The 16,653-nt window shown below is 42.5% G+C and overlaps 1 pseudogene; it reads left to right on the top strand.

Annotated features, from left to right (window-relative positions):
* Positions 1–2,152: 2,152 nt before the first annotated feature.
* Positions 2,153–2,307, top strand: LOC133759258 (large ribosomal subunit protein eL39-like; annotated as a pseudogene).
* The last annotated feature ends 14,346 nt before the right edge of the window (positions 2,308–16,653 follow it).

Here is a 16,653-nt window from a genome sequence, read left to right as displayed (position 1 = left end):
AAATGCTCACAGCCAAAACCTGTGAAACAATTAGATATTCTTCAGTGAGTGAGTGCTTAAACAAGTTATGGTACACCCATACCATGGAACACTACTTAACAATAAAAAATGAATTATTAATACACTCAACAACTTGGATGAGTCTCCAGAGAATTACACTGAGTAAAACCAAGCCAGTTTCATAAGGTTATATACTGTATGGTTCCATTGATATAAATTTGAAATAACAAAAGCATAGAAATGGGAAGCAGAGCAACAGTTTCCAGGAATTAGGAACAGTAGGAGGTGGATGTGGCTATAAAGGAAATATATGGGATCCTTGTGATGTTGGAATTGTTCTGTATCTAAGTATATGCACATAAAAATGAGTACAGCAGAACTTGAGGAATCCGTAAGAAGAAAGGAGGAAGGAAGTGAGTGGGGGAGAACTAACAGCCTCTACAAGTGTTACTGTTTTGGTGCCGTGATAGGCAGGAAGTAGTCTCATCATTCTGACTTCTCTGTCCAGTTCTTCTGAAAGCTGCTACATGGTGTGAGAACTCTACCATGTGACGAAGAGTATCTCCTTCGCCCACTCTCCCCCAAAATAGAAGAAAAGATGAGAATATCGGCTGCTTCTTTGCTAGTTAAATAAGGAATTTTTAGTATCCCCTAGGAATGCCCCATGGAAAACATTAATTAGAGATAAACCCCCAGTTTTTAACCAGGTAATGAAATAATGTGCTGAACACTTGAGGGCTTTAATAGAACAAATAACAATGAAGCTGTTTTCTTCTTTGTAAAACTTGGGTGCATGAATCATTGAAATTGCAAGAAGAATTCTTGGAAATAGCAAATATAAAACTCTTTTAATCATGCAAGCTTTCCAAGGCAACAGAAACCTCATAATAATGTGGAATTAAATAAGTCAGGTTAAACCAAACTGAAACAAGTACCGTGTGCTCTTGGAATGTGGGCAAGTAAAGGTTAGCTCAGGGCCACCCCCACTGTCCAGGCAGGGACAATAAATGCTCCATCTGATGGTTGTACTCATTAATGCAGAGTGTTCTTTCTTTACTGTCAATATGGCATAAAAAGACTCAGTTTCTGCTGTAAGCTCCTTATGGGTGGAAGTCAAGGGTTTTGACTGAAAGGAGAATGGGTGCTAGATCCATTCTGGCTGCTAAACTGGGAGGGAAGAGACAAGGATGGACTCTGCAGGATCTTAAATGGTGCTTTCTCTCTGTGGCTTCTTTCTGCTCGTTGAAGCTCTATTCACCAGGCATAGTACCTCTGATGTTGGAGCAGACTCTCAGGGTAGAAGAGGATTCTCTTCTCTCTTTATTGAGTGTAGATTTATCTCCAAGTGATCTGAGAAAGACTCCAAACCAAGGGTATAAACAAGGGAGATTATCTTCCTGGTCCCACCTTATCCATACATCCCACAAAATTGAGTATCAACTACATGGCTGATTTCATGAGGATCGGACTAGGCTGAGGTTAAACCCTAAGGTTACTCTGACACCTACCATTATGGGGTCTCTGACCTTCATGTCACCAGGACCTGTAGAGCCTGAGGGTGGCTGGTCTACTGTGGCCCACGTGAGCGAGCTCAAATCCTGACTGTGCTTTTGCATCCTTTCTTACTAACTTATTTTGCCAAGGGTTTCATGTTGAAAATGGTGCAATACATTTTTTTACGTAATTGAGTATTATTTGTGTAAATTAGTGGTTGCAGTGTGTGTTGTACATCAGAGTCACCAGAAGGGCTGTTTAAAACATACTCTTGGGGCTGACGCTGTGGCGCAGGGGGTTAAAGCCCTGGTGTGAAGCACCCCAACATCCCATATGGGTACCGGTTCTAGTCCTGGCTACTCCTCTTCTGATACAGCTCTCTGCTGTGGCCTGGAAAGGCAGTAGAAGATGGCCCAAGTCCTTGGGCCCCTGCACCCATGTGGGAGATCTGGAAGAAGCTCCTGGCTCCTGGCTTTGGATCGGCGCAGCTACAGCCATTGCAGCCACTGGGGAGTGAACAGCAGTGGAAGAACTCTCTCTCTGTCTCTACCTTTCTTGTAACTCTGTCTTTCAAATAAATAAAATAATCTTTTAAAAAATAAAAAATGCTCTTTCTCCTTTTCTCCATGTTAGTGAGTCTACCTCACTCCTCCTTGCCATGTCTTCTCATAAGACCTTCAGAATCAAGAGATTCCTAGCCAAAAACCAAAACACAGTCACCCCATTCCCCAGTGGATTTGGATGAACACTGGTAATCAAATCAGGTATAACTGTAAGAGGAGACATCGGAGAAGAACCAAGCTGGGTCCATGAGGAATTGCACTTGAGATGGAGGACACATATATTTATGCCATGTCAAGCTCACTATCTTATTAACCATATCAAGCAGAAGTGTCACCATCACCCAGACAGGATTGGGGCTATGACTAGTGGGGTTGGTTCAGAAATAAATATATAAGGCCTTTTGAACACACACACACACACACACAGAGTCTGATTCAAGAGAGCTAGGGTAGAGCCCCAGAACGCACACGTTTAACAGGCTCCTTAATAAGGTTAATGCTGTTGTCTGAGGACCACATTGTACAGGCCACTTACAGTCATCATCCCCAAAGATTCCCCTTCTACTTTTTAGCTCATTCTTAGCCATGCATGATACAATGTTTGGAGAGGCAGAACTTGATTTTTTTCTAAGCTAGCAACTTGGCATAGCTTCTCAGTGTAGGTGGAAGCAGTAAGTCCTTTTGACATAGAAATTCATGAGTATTAGAGAAAAATCTCTTCTGGAATGATCCCTCTTGGTTATGTAACTCTAAAGCTAGAAGGCACCCAAGAGAAAAACATGAAAATGACTCTGGGATTTTCTGTCTTTCCCGACCAGGTCTTTTTTTGGTGTGCAGAGCTCTGGGAGGCAATAGATTTGTATAAAGAGCCTAGAGTGAAAAGGCACTGTAACCCCCACATGTTGTGGGTTTTGATCACTACAGAACAAATTACCCAACTTGCAGCAGCTTAAAACAAGTTCATTCATAGGGAATTTGTGGTTTCTGAAGGTAAGCTAAGTTCTGGCTGAGCTAAGTTCTCTGCAGAGGGGCCCAAGGCAAGGCCAAGACTGGGCTACATTCCTTTCTGGAGTTCAGGGTCCTCTTCCGAGCTCACACAGTTGTTGGCAGAATTCAGTTTCTGGAGATCCTAGGACTGATGCCCTCATTCTCTTGCTGGATGTCTCCCAGTGAATCTCAGCTTCTGGAAGCTGCTTCTGGTTGTCATGTTCTTGAAGGTTAGTGGGAGAGCTTCTGACTTCTTTTAAAGGTTCTTTTGATGAGGTCAGTCCTATCCAAAAGAAAGAAAAAAATCTCTTTTTGGTTGACTTAGTCAATTGATCTGTAATGCAATCATGGAAATGACATTGTATCATATTTCTAGATTCCCTCTACTCTCAAAGGGAGAAGATCTACATGGCATCCACCCAGAGTAGGGGTGAAGTTTCAGGGCCATCTTAGAGTCCTGCCTAGGATCCTATCCTTCACCCTGAAATCCAAAATTACTGAAACACATTGGGGTCAAGGTGATCCTCATCAAGATCAATCTGACAAGTATGTCAAGGGATACAAAAGGCATTCCCATAGGAGAAAGAGTTGGGATTGATGGTCTGTTCACATGAAAGCTTTAAGCTCCTGTGAGGCCAATGTTTCTGGTCCAGCTATTGCCTGAGCCTGACCTGTGACTTGCTGGGGAACAATGACCAAGTGAAACACAGTAGTGAGGGTTGGGAGGGAAGAAGAGCCCAGATACTACAGATACTACATCTGTCCTGAAGGCACATGGGAGCCAGGTGTAACTAGGTGGATAGTGGCCTTGCCAGCCTTCTGTTTTAGATGATCACTCTGGGGGCAGGTGTGTGGCACAGGGGTTAAGTTGCCACCTGAAATGCCTGCATACCATATCACAGTGCCTGGTTCAAGTGCCCACTAATCCACTTCTGATCAGGAGATGGAAGATGATGGTTCAAGTACTTGAGCCCCTATCACTTATGTGGATGACCCATATAGAGTTTCAGGCCATCCCCTGTTGTGGACATTTGGCGAGGTAAATCAATGGCTAGAAGATCTTTCTCCATCTATTTCTCTCTCTCTCTCTCTCTCTCTCTCTCTCTCTCTATCTCTCTGACTTTTGAATAAAAAGTGAAAATAAATAATAACCATTTAGATGATTTCTCTCCCTATAGTGTAAGGAATTGATTGGGTAGTGACAAAATTGGATTACTTTAGTAATCACCCAGGTGAGATAGCCCAAACCAGAAGACAGAGATAGGAACAAGAACATTCAACATGGCTTGGTATGCCACCAATAAAAAGATATCACCATTATTTGGTGGTTGATGAATATCAATGTCTCTGCCTTCATTACGGCCTCATCCTCTCTGCACTTGGCTGCATCTACAGCCCACTTCATTCCTTGCACAGCATGTCTGTTAGTAAAGCCAGGTTCAAGATTCTTGGCCTGGAATTTAAGGCTCTCTGTGGCCCAGCCTTGCTCCCCCACCATCTTCAGTGTCTGCTTTTATCTACCGTGGAGTTACTTGGAACATTTCACTAGTCCCTGAACAGGTGAAGGCTTTGAATAGCTTACATAGTCAGCCAAGAAATTTGCCAGAACTTCTACTCACCCCTCCAGACCTAGCCCAGATGCTCTTAGCCTCATTATATAACCCCATGGTGGGATGCATCATAGCCCCTAAGACTTGTGAACACTAACATATAGGCAAGAAGAAATTGTGCAGATGTGATTGAGATGAAGAGATTGCCCTAGATTAAAGGGGCCATAAATGTAATTGTGAGATTTCTTAGGAGACAGATGGATATTTGACTACAGAAGAAGAAGTGGGAGACATGATGACGTAAGCAAGACGGATTGCAGAGGTCTCGGGAGGCTAGAATAGGCAAGGAGACAGGATCTTCTCCGGAGCCCGCCAGTACCTTGCCTTTAGCTCAGTGAAACTGCTTTGAGAGTTCTGGCCTCTAGAACTGCAGGAAAACAAATGTGTGCTGCTTTAAGCCACTAAATTTGTGCTCATTTTTTACAGCGGCAATAGGAGACTAATACAAACTCCCTCAGCGGTGACTCACCAAGCCCTTTATGTGTCTATTAAAGCACAACTACGTATTCCAATTACTGGCTTTTAAAAATCTGCTTTCCCTACTGGACTGAGGCTTTTTCAAGTGTGGAGATTGGTGGCATTCATCCTTGCTCAGTGTTTGGCACATAGTAAGGCCTCAGTAACTTAAGAGATAAAATGAAATGAATGAATCCAGGGCCAGCGCTATGGTGTGGTGGGTGGAGCCACCACCTGCAGTGCCGGCATCCCATGCGGGCGCCGGTTCAGGTCCTGGCTGCTCCACTTCTGATCCAGCTCTCTGCTATGGCCTGGCAAAGTGGAGGAAGGCCCAAGTCCTTGGGTCCCTGAATCCATGTAGGAGACTTGGAGGAAGCTCCTGGGTCCTGGCTTCAGATCAGCACAGCTCTGGCTGTTGTGGCCAATTGGGGAGTGGACCAGCAGATGTAAGACCTCTCTCTCTCTCTTTCTCTCTCTCTCTGCCTTTCCTTCTCTCTGTGTGTAACTCTGACTTTCAAAAAAATAAAATAAAATAAAAGAATGAATCCAAGGAAGAACCTTTCTATTATGCTTGTACCCTCCCCCCATCCCCCAGCCTTTATTCTTCCCTTCTCACAAAGTCTTTCAGCTTCCTTCTGACCCGCAGGTATCCAGGCATCCCAGAAGTCCAGACTAGGGTTCAGGAACTGAAGAGCAAGAGAGGAAATCTGCTTACTCTTCAAGGAAGCAGAATAGTAGAATTAATTATCAAAAGTCCCCTTGGGGAAACCAATGCCCCAGTAGAGAAACACTGGACATTTTCCTTTTTTTTCAAGATAGTCCATCATTATTTGTATTTATTTATTTTTATTTATTCATTTATTTGAGAGTTACAGAGAAAGAAAGACAGCTGGCCCTCATCTGCTGGTTCACTCCCTAAACACTCTCAAAGGCCAGGGTACCACCAGGCCAAAGCTGGGAGCCAGGAACTCAATCCAGGTCTCCCAAGTGAGCAACAGGATCCAACTCCTCGAGCCATCCTTGCTACCTCCCAGGTACACCCTAAACCAGCAAGATGTTGGAATAGGAGTGGAACCAGGGCTCAAACCCAGTCACTCTGACATGAGATGCAGGCATCCAAACCTGCTTCTCCACTGCTAAGCCAGATACCTATCCTACAACCACTGGCCTTGAGAGGTGCTTCCTCCAGGCTATAGGAAATCTGTGCTACAAAGACTTCATTGAAGGCCCACATCCCCATAGCTGTCTCTGGGAGGGTCTGACAGCCGTTTCACCTCCCAGATGCAATGTATCCTGGCCATCGAAATAAAGTGGTGCTTCTAGAGGATAATTAAACACGTTTTCTGTAGTGAAATCCAAGGCTGAGGACACACATCATAAGGGTTTCCTAGTCCATCAGCAGTACATAGGCAAAATGCTTCTCAGGATGGTGTCCCTCTGGCATGGCCAAGTGCGTGCACTGTGTATTGAGGCTCCCTGGTTTGTCTGTACCACATTCTGGGACCAACTCACTACAGGGACAGATTCTGATGTTTTGTTTCTGAACTGAACCTGACCGGAGCGGGATTCAGCCAGGCAAATGCTGACAAGTTTGCTGGGCACAATCTGCCCACTGTTGGGACTGGAGGCGGAGTTATTACATGGTTAAGTATGCATAAGGATTATCTATTTTATATGTAGGCTAGTATCAAGACACTGGGAAGGCATTTTTTGGCACTGGCTATCTTTAAGACAAAACAGACCCAGGAAGGCAAATTCTGGAATCAGGGGACTATTTGGTCAGTATGAGCCTGCAGGTGGGAAGTGGTGAGCTCTGCAGAAAGTTACTAAAGGAAACTAGATTTTACAACCAAATGAAATTAGACAGTCTCCTGCACCAGTCAAAACCTGTGGTTCAGTTGGGCAGTAGCCAGAGACACTGAGCATCAGCGTAAAAATTTAGAAGCCACAGTGGAGCGTGTGACATGGCGGGGCTGTTTTGCAGGTCAGAAGCGATTCTGACACAAAGTCTGGTCATGCAGACTGACTCTAGGAGCACACAGCACACGACGTCTCCATTCTGCATAGGTTCCAAGCAGACAGCACCGTTGTGCTTTTCTTATGTCCTTCCTTTCAGCTTCCGTGCAGCATTCAATAAATCTTAATGGATGCTGTTTAATTGCACCAGGATGCCAACAGAAGAGAGTAATTATTTAGTAGATGAGGAAACAGAGGCTCAGACTTGCTTACCGACCAAGGGGCAAAGTCAGAACTCATAAGGCCCTGAGTCCATTTTTCCTTTCTGTACAAATTAACGGGGGTCACGTGTCTTCCTGCAACTACACTTTGGCTCTCACTTTCAAATTATGCCATCCTAAATCATTTTACTGGAGCCTCTGGTAAGTAATAAAATGAACATCTTTCATTTTCCATTCCTTTTTTTTTCCCTAAGGAGAAGCAAAAGGCATAGGTTAAAAAGGAATTCGGTAATAGTGCATTGAATGATCAAGAGACGCATTTCCCCAGGAGAACTGCCCATTTATAAAACCAGGTCAAAACACCAAAGATTTAATTCAAGGGAAGCACCTTCGCAAACCAGCACACACAGATGCTGCTCTGTCTGGGTAGGGCCAGCGGGCGCTGTGAATGAATGGCCATCTTGGGGAAGGTGAGATTCACCCCAGTTCTACAACTTTCAAGCCATGTGACCTTCAATCAGTCCCTAAATGCTCTCAACCTAGTTCCTTACCTTCAAAATTGAGCTAACACTATTTACTTCACAGGGTCATGGTGAAGGCTATGTGGGAAAGGAATTGAGACTTCCGGCTTCCAATCTGGCATGTAAGGGGCTTGGAAGCCATCACTCTATCCTAGCAATTGGTGAAAAGATGAGTAAGCTACAAAAATTAACAAGTTTTCTTGATGTCATCAGACAAGTAGCCTCCAAGGCAAGCTGCTGCCACTGAAATTATAGAATTTCAGAAATTCTATTCAGAAAATAACAATTTATCACAGCAGAAATCCACAAGTAGACACCTCCCTGGGAACCAGTGTTAGGACAGGGAGACCAGAATAGTAACTGATGAACTTCTCCAGATATGTCTAGAGACTAAAACTCTAAGGGTGGGTGGAGTACATATACCATGGGACCCTGGTACTTCTGTGAGTTTTACCTGTAACGATCCTAGTGAAAAAAAAAAAGTAGAAAGAATGAAAGAAAAGATGAGCAACATAAGCCAAGAGATGGAAACTCTAGGAAAAAACAAATAAGTGCTAGAGATCAGAAACATTACAATAGTAGTAAGGAATGCCTTTTATGAGCTCATTATTAGACCATTAGGGGAAAATCTTTGAGTTTTCATATGTGTCAGTAGGAACTTCCAAAGCAGAAAAGCAAAGAGAAAAAAAGCCTGAAAAAAAATGGAATGAAACGTTGAACAACTGTGAAATAACTATCAAATGTGTGATGAGTAATGAGAATAGCAGAAGAAGAAAGAGGGAGAAAGAAACAAATGCAGTGTTTGACACAATACTGCAATTTTTCCTATATTAATGTCAAACACCAAACCCCAGTTCCAGGAAGCACGGAGAACATCAAGCAGAATAAATATTACCCCAAAACCCTACACCCAAGTGTATCATACTCAACCTGCAGAAAATCAAAGATAAAGAAAATCGTGAAAAAAGGCAGAGGAATAAAGCATCTTATCTATGGATAAGAATTCTCATCAGAAACCGTGAAAAGCAGAGAAAGAATGGAATATAGCACTTCAATTATTGAGAGGAAAAAAGCCCACCAAGCCAGACTCCTTCATCTTGTGAGATCATCCTTCAAAGGTAAAGGGGAATTTAAGGATTTTCTCAGATAAGCAAAAATAAAGGGTATTTGTGGCTATTAGATTTGCCTTACAAGAAAGATGAAAAAAACTAATTCTTGAGAAAAAAGGTAAATGGTAAATGTTTGGGATTTTCTTCTATGTACAGAAAGGATAAGCATAAGCCAAGGTAAAATAAAAAAATTCTTTCCCATTCTTTCTTTATAGAAGATCTATTTATTTATTTGAAAAGCACAGCTATAAAGAGAGGGGGTAAGAGAGGGGATAAGGGGGAGAAACAGGGGGAGAGGGAGAGGGAGACAGAGAGAGAGAGAGGGAGAGGGAGAGAGAGAGAAACCTTGCATCTGCTGGTTCACTCCTCAAATGGCTGTAATGGCCAGGGCTGGGCCAAGCAGAAGCCAGGAGCCTAGAACCCCTTCCGGGTCTCCCATATGGATGGCAGAGGCCCAGGCACTTGGGCCATCCTCTGCTGTTTTTTTAGGTTCATTAGCAGGAAACTAGATTAGGAGTGGAACAGCTGGGACTCCAACTGGTACCCACATGGGATGCTAATATTGCATTCAGTGGCTCAACCCACTACACCACAATGCTGGCCCCATCTTTCTAATTCTTTGTTGATCTAACAGATAAAAATTTGTTCAAATTATAATAGCAACAACGTATTTGATAAGTATGGCTTATGAGTAAGTGAAATTAATAGCAAAAATAATACAAGAAATGGGAAGAAAGAATTAGTGGTGAGTTGTTGTTATAAGGTACTGCACAACCTGGTAAAGCCATGCATTCTTTCTGACAGTGGAATTGGATTTCTTGTAAACATATACTAAAAACTTTACAGCAGTCATTAAAAATATTTTTTAAAAAGTATGATTGACATGCCAAGAAAAGAGAGAAAGTGAAATCACATAAAATTCTTGATTAAAATCACAAATGTTGGGGCCAGCCTTGTGGCATACCAGGTAAAGCCGCCACCTGCAACACTGGCATCAAATATGGGTGCCGATTAGAGTTAGGTCGTTCCACTTCTGATCCAGCTCCCTGCTGATGCACCTGGTAAAGCAGTAGAAGATGATTCAAGTACTTGGGGCCTGCAGGCACATGGGAGATCCAGAAGAAGCTCCCAGATCTTGGATTCAGTCTGGCCCAGCCCTGGCAATTTGGGAAAGCAGCCAGCGGATGAAAGACCTCTCTCTCTCTCTCTCTCTCTCTTTCTCCCCCTTCCTCTCTGTAACTCTTTCAAATGAATAAAATAAATCTTTTTTAAAACCACAAATTTCAGAAAAAGCATAGAAATTTAGAAAAAATGAACAAGGGCAATGAATAGAAAATATTTATTAATATCATAAACATTAATCCAACTATCTCAATCATCACTCTAAGTATCAATGACCAATTAAAAGACATAGATTTCAAAAACTAAAGACCCAATTATATATTATCTACAAGAGGCTCACTTTAAATATAATGACACATATAGATTAAAAGTAGAGATGAGGTAAAATATATCACACAAACAGTAATCAAAAAAGAACTGAAGGTGGCATTTTATTTTTTTATTTTTTTTAACTTTTATTTAATGAATATAAATTTCCAATGTACAGCTTATGGATTACAATGGCTCCCCCCTCCCATAACTTCCCTCCCACCCGCAACCCTCCCCTCTCCCTCTCCCCTTCCATTCACATCAAGATTCATTTTCAATTCTCTTTATATACAGAAGATCAATTTAGTATATATTAAGTAAAGATTTCAATAGTTTGCACCCACATAGAAACACAAAGTGAAACATACTGTTTGAGTACTAGTTATAGCATTAAATCACAATGTACAGCACATTAAGGACAGAGATCCCACATGAGGAGCAAGTGCACAGTGGCTCCTGTTGTTGACCCAACAAATTGACACTCTAGTTTATGGTGCCAGTAACCACCCTAGGCTCTCGTCATGAGTTGCCAAGGCTATGGAAGCCTTCCAAGTTTGCCGACTCTGATCATATTTAGACAAGGTCATAAAAGACAGAGTGAGGATAGTAACCAATGATCCTAAGAGTGGCATTAACCAGGTCTGAACAATTATACAGCATTAAGTGGGGAAGAGGACCATCAGTACACACAGGTTGAGAGTAGAGCCATTGGAGGTAGAGTAGAGGTTATGATTACGAAGGAATGAGGCCCAAGTGCGCTAGACAGGGTCTAGAACAAAGGACAGAGTCATTATTAGAGGAGCTAAGAAAGGTGCTGTCTAAGCTACTATTAAGTTTTCTGATTGAGAACACAATAGACCAATATAGCAATTTTAATAATAGTTTTTAAAATCTTTAACTCTTTGTAGCTTGCCAATTGGTTTGAATTGCTTTTTGTTTTTAGTAACCTCAGTTAACCATACTTTCTCTCAGTTGGTACTGTTAACACCTTATTGGCTTCATCTGTTTACAGAGCCATCCCAAAGTACTGAATACAATAGAAGTGGCTGGAAAAAGTCCATAGGAACCTATAGGAGGACAGCTAAACACAGAACCAACAACGCTTTAGTTTTATGAGCAGCAAATCATATATAACTGTGGATGACAAAAGACTTTAAGTTGCCATGTTTAAAATTATAAACTCATCAACCAACAAGAGGCACTTGCTTACTTCACAGTATTTTTGAAAGCACCTGTAGGATTTTACAAGTATTTAACCCTTTAGGCCTCTGAGGATTTCTCATTAAGATAACTATCATGTCTAGTAACACAAGATCATTAGACTTTTTAATTCGCAAACATTTGTATTAATAGCATTTTCCATTATAGAAACTTAAAATTTAGTACCACATCACATCTTGACAGTACCTCTAATATAATCCAAATAGCCTGATTAGTTGGTGTCTTTATAAGATGAGAGACATAGGTCCTTCGATTTTTTCAGTTGGGCCCAAACTTGAGAAACCAAAGTCCAAGATTCACTGGAAATTTTAGAGACCAGATTGTTTGGAACTTTGATTTTTTGAATGCCTGTCAAGAACACCAAGAAGGCTCAAAATCCAAAATATCTGGTTGAAAAAAATTCCTTAAAATCATAACATAACATAGACCAAATTTGATCATTGTTACAAGGTGATTATTCAAATCTTTGAAAATAAGCACATATTTAAATAACCCATAGCTCTTAATAAAAATTCAGCTGTTTTTGAACAATTAGAATTTAACAGACATCAAGAGAACATAATAGATTACTTTAACACATTGCTTTAACAGATCATCAGAGTTTAATTCTGTGTCAAAGAGAAATTGAGCTTCCTGTGATCTTTTGCTGTGAGGTTTCCTTCCTTTACCTTCTTTCATATTGGTGACCATGTTTCTGTGTTTCTGTGTGTAACACATCTTTAAGCATCTTTTGCAGGGCTGGACGAGTGGCGACAAATTCTTTCAATTTCTGTTTGCTATGAAAAGTCTTAATTTCACCTTCATTCACAAATGAGAGCTTTGCAGGATATAATATTCTGGGCTGGCAGTTTTTCTCTCTTAGTACCTGGGCTATGTCTCACCATTCCCTTCTAGCTTGTAGGGTTTCTGATGAGAAGTCAGCTGTGAGTCTAATTGGAGATCCCCTGAGAGTAATCTGATGTTTCTCTCTTGCACCTTTTAGAATCTTTTCTTTATGTTTCACTGCGGTGAGTTTGATTACAACATGTCGTGGTGAGGATCTCTTTTGGTCATGTTTATTAGGGGTTCTATAAGCTTCCTGTACTAAGATGCCTCTGTCCTTTTCCAAACCTGGGAAATTTTCTGCTAGTATCTCAAAGGCCTTCTAATCCTTTCTCCCTCTCCATGCCTTCAGGAACTCCTAGAACCCGAATGTTAGGTTTTTTAATAGTATCCTGTAGACTCCTGACAATATTTTTTAGATTTCTAATTTCCTCTTCTTTTCTTTGGTTTGCCTGTTTCCTTTCCTGTTCTCTGTCTTCTAAGTCCGATATTCTCTCTTCTGCTTCGCCCATTCTGTTTTTAAGGCTCTCTAATGTGTTTGTCATTTGATCTATTGAATTCATCATTTCGTTATGATTTCTCATCACTATCACAGTTTCTTGTTCTACTAGTTGTTTCATTTCATTTTGATTCCTCCTTAAGATTTCATTTTCACGAGAGAGATTTTTCTATCCTGTCCATTAAGGATTTCTGTAGTTCAAGAATTTGTTTTTGAGAACTTCTTAATGTTCTTATCAATTTTTTGAGATCCGCTTCTTGCATTTCTTCGATCTCATCATCTTCATAATCTTGGATTGGGGTGTCTTTTTCATTTGGGGGCATCATAGTGTCTTCCTTGTTCTTGTTACCTCGGTCTTTGTGTTTGTTGTTTGGCATGTTAGAGATATTTGGTTTCCTCACTGTGGTGATTTTTCTTGTTATACTATGGCTCTATATTAAGTGGACTGTCTGCTTTCGGTGGAGCCTTAGAGGCTTGAGATGAGTGTGGCCTGAGAGCTCTGTTTTGTTCCTCAGGGTTGAGGGTTTGCCAAAAGTGACACTCCCAGTTTAGGCGTGGTAAATTTCTCTTTCTTTCATTCTTTTTTTTTTTTTTGATTCAAAAGGGAAGTAATTCTACACAGCTGAATGTAATTGGAGGTAGTTAGCAGGCGAATGATATACCCACAGGAGCCAGAGATCGGAAGCTCTTTCCCAAGGACCACACAGGGAATCTCTGCTGCCCTCAGTGTGGGCTCCAATTCTCCTGCAGTCTCCCACTGGGTTGCCAGGTTAGATGCTAATCTCCTGTTATTTCACCCCCCCCCCAGAGTCAGGTTTTTCTGCTAGGCGCAGGGACGGTGCAGACTTGACGTCGCCCTGCTTATGACGTATGTCCAAAATGGCGCCTGCTCTTTGTCTTGCTCACTTTGGAGAGGTGAGTGGAGAGAGAGAAACTCGTGTCTGTATCAGTCACTTTTTTTCCCCTCTCTCTCTTCCAGTTAGCCTGGTGAAATTTTCCCCACGGGGTTTCAAGCCTCATTCCCTCTAGTCCCCTCTTTCCGCTTTCCCTCTGGTGTCTTGGGCTATTGAGGTTCGGCTCACCTCGCGTTCCGGCGCTGGTGTGTTGAGTCTGCCGCTGGTGTCCCGAACTTGGGCTCCCACGCTCTCCACACAGGTCCACTGTGAATCACTAGTTCCAGAAGAGTTTCCTCTGCTGTTTCTTCCCCTACTCCTCCTTGAACCTGCAGTATCTCCACTTTTATTAAACTGTCTCTTCCTGGACTATCAGTGTGCTCCCTTCCTATTCCGCCATCTTGCCCCATAAATGAAGGTGGCATTTTAATTTCAGATAGAGCAGAGTCCAGAACAAGGAAAGTCTTGGGAATAAAGAATTGCATTACAGGGGCCGGCTGTGGCATAGCAGGTGAAGCCACCACCTACAGTGTCGGCATCCATCCCATGTGGGCGGTGTTTCAACTCCTGGCTACTCCACTTTTGATCCAGCTCTCTGCTGTGGCCTGGGAAAGAAGTAGAAGATGGCCCAACTCCTTCGGCCCCTGTACGCACATGGGGAACCCCAGGGGAAGCTATAGGCTCCTGGCTTTGGATGGGTGCATCTCCGGCTATTGTGTCTAGTTCGGGAATGAACCAATGGATGGAAGACTGCTCTCTCTCTCTCTCTCTCTCTCTCTGCCTCTCCTTCTCTCTGTGTATGATTCTAGCTTTCAAATAAATAAATAAATGTTTTAAAAAAAGAATTACAATACATAACAATAAAGGGATGATATTTCCAAAAAGACATAATAAACATTCATGTGTATGTGTTTACAAATAGAGCAGCAAAACACGTAAGGAAAAATTCATGGAATTTCAAGAAAAAATAGATGAATAAACTATTATAATTGGCATCTTTCAATAATCACAAAATCAGTAAGGACATAGCTGAATTCAACAGTAACATGAATGGGGTGGCCATGTGGTGTACTAGACTAAGGCTCTGCCTGTGATGCTCACATTTCATATGGGTGCTGGTTTGTGTACTGGCTGCTCCACTTCCAATCCAGCTCTCTGCTGTGGCCTGGGAAAGCAGTGGAAGATGGCCCAAGTCCTCGGACACTTGTACCTGCATGGGGGACTTGGAAGAAGCTCCTGGCTCCTGGCTTCGGATCAGCCCAGCTCCAGCCGTCGAGGCCTTTTGGGGGAGTGAACCAGCAGGTGGAAGCCCTCTCTCTGTCTCTCCCTCTCTCTGTAATTCTGCCTCTCAAATAAATAAATAAATCTTGAAAAAAAAAAAAACCAGTAACATGAATCAGCTGGATATATGGACTACCTCATCTAACAAGGGCAGAACATACATTCTTCTCAAGCTGATATGGGCCATGTACTAGATACATGCTACTCTCTGTCATAAAGCACACCATCAAATGTAAAAGGATACAAATCATATAATGTCTGCTCTCAGACCACAATTGATTTAGCTAAAATTCAACAACAGAAAGATAGCTGAAAAATTCAAAATACTGGAGGGTGAAACAATAACTAAATAACTTCTAAATAATGTGCATTAAAGAAGAGTCTCAAGAGAAATTTTTAAAAATTTTGAACTGGAGGCCGGCGTCGCGGCTCAATAAGCTAATCCTCCACTTTGCGGCGCCAGCACACCGGGTTCTAGTCCCGGTCCAGGCACCAGATTCTGTCCTAGTTGCCCCTCTTCCAGTCCAGCTCTCTGCTGTGGCCCGGAAGTGCAGTGGGGGATGGCCCAAGTCCTTGGGCCCTGAGCCCGCATGGGCGAGCAGGAGAGGCGCCTGGCTCCCAGCTTCAGATCGGCGCGGTGTGCCGGCTCAGTAATCTCCCGGCCATTGGAGGGTGAACCAATGGCAAAAGGAAGACCTTTCTCTCTCTCTCTCTCACTGTACACTCTGCCTGTCAAAAAAAAAAAAGAAAGAGGCCGGCGCCGCGGCTCACTAGGCTAATCCTCCGCCTTGCGGCGCCGGCACACCGGGTTCTAGTCCCGGTCGGGGCACCGATCCTGTCCCGGTTGCCCCTCTTCCAGGCCAGCTCTCTGCTGTGGCCAGGGAGTGCAGTGGAGGATGGCCCAAGTCCTTGGGCCCTGCACCCCATGGGAGACCAGGAGAAGCCCCTGGCTCCTGCCATCGGAACAGCGCGGTGCGCCGGCCGCAGCGCGCTACCGCGGCGGCCATTGGAGGGTGAACCAACGGCAAAAGGAAGACCTTTCTCTCTGTCTCTCTCTCACTGTCCACTCTGCCTGTCAAAAAAAAAAAAAAAAAAAACTTAAAAAAAAAAGAAAGAAAAAAGAAAACTAGAAACCAATCATAGCATTCATGCCAATAAATACAAAACTCATCAATAAAATGTTAGCAAACTGTATCAAAAAATGTGTAAAAAACCAAATGGGATTTATCCCAGGTATGCAAGACTGGTTCAACATTTGAAAATCAATAAAGATTAAAAACCAATTTGTCATACAATAGGTGAAGGAAAGACATTTGAAAAAGTCCAGCACTCATTCATGATGTTAAAAAAGAACACTCAGCAAACTAGGGATAAAGGGGACAAATAAGAAATACAGAATATCTACAAAAAACTTATAGGCAACATCATACTGAATGATGAGAAACTAGAAGCTCCCACTAACATCAGAATGAAGGCAAGATGCCTCCTCTCAACACTCCTTTTCAACCTCATACTGGAAGTCCTAGCTGATGCAATAAGACAAGAAACAAAAAGGTATATATTTTGGAAAGAAAGAAAGAAAGAAGGAA

The sequence above is a fragment of the Lepus europaeus genome, chromosome 5, assembly GCF_033115175.1.
Source record: "Lepus europaeus isolate LE1 chromosome 5, mLepTim1.pri, whole genome shotgun sequence".
NCBI lineage: Eukaryota > Metazoa > Chordata > Mammalia > Lagomorpha > Leporidae > Lepus > Lepus europaeus.
This window is presented reverse-complemented; position numbering and strand designations above follow the sequence as displayed.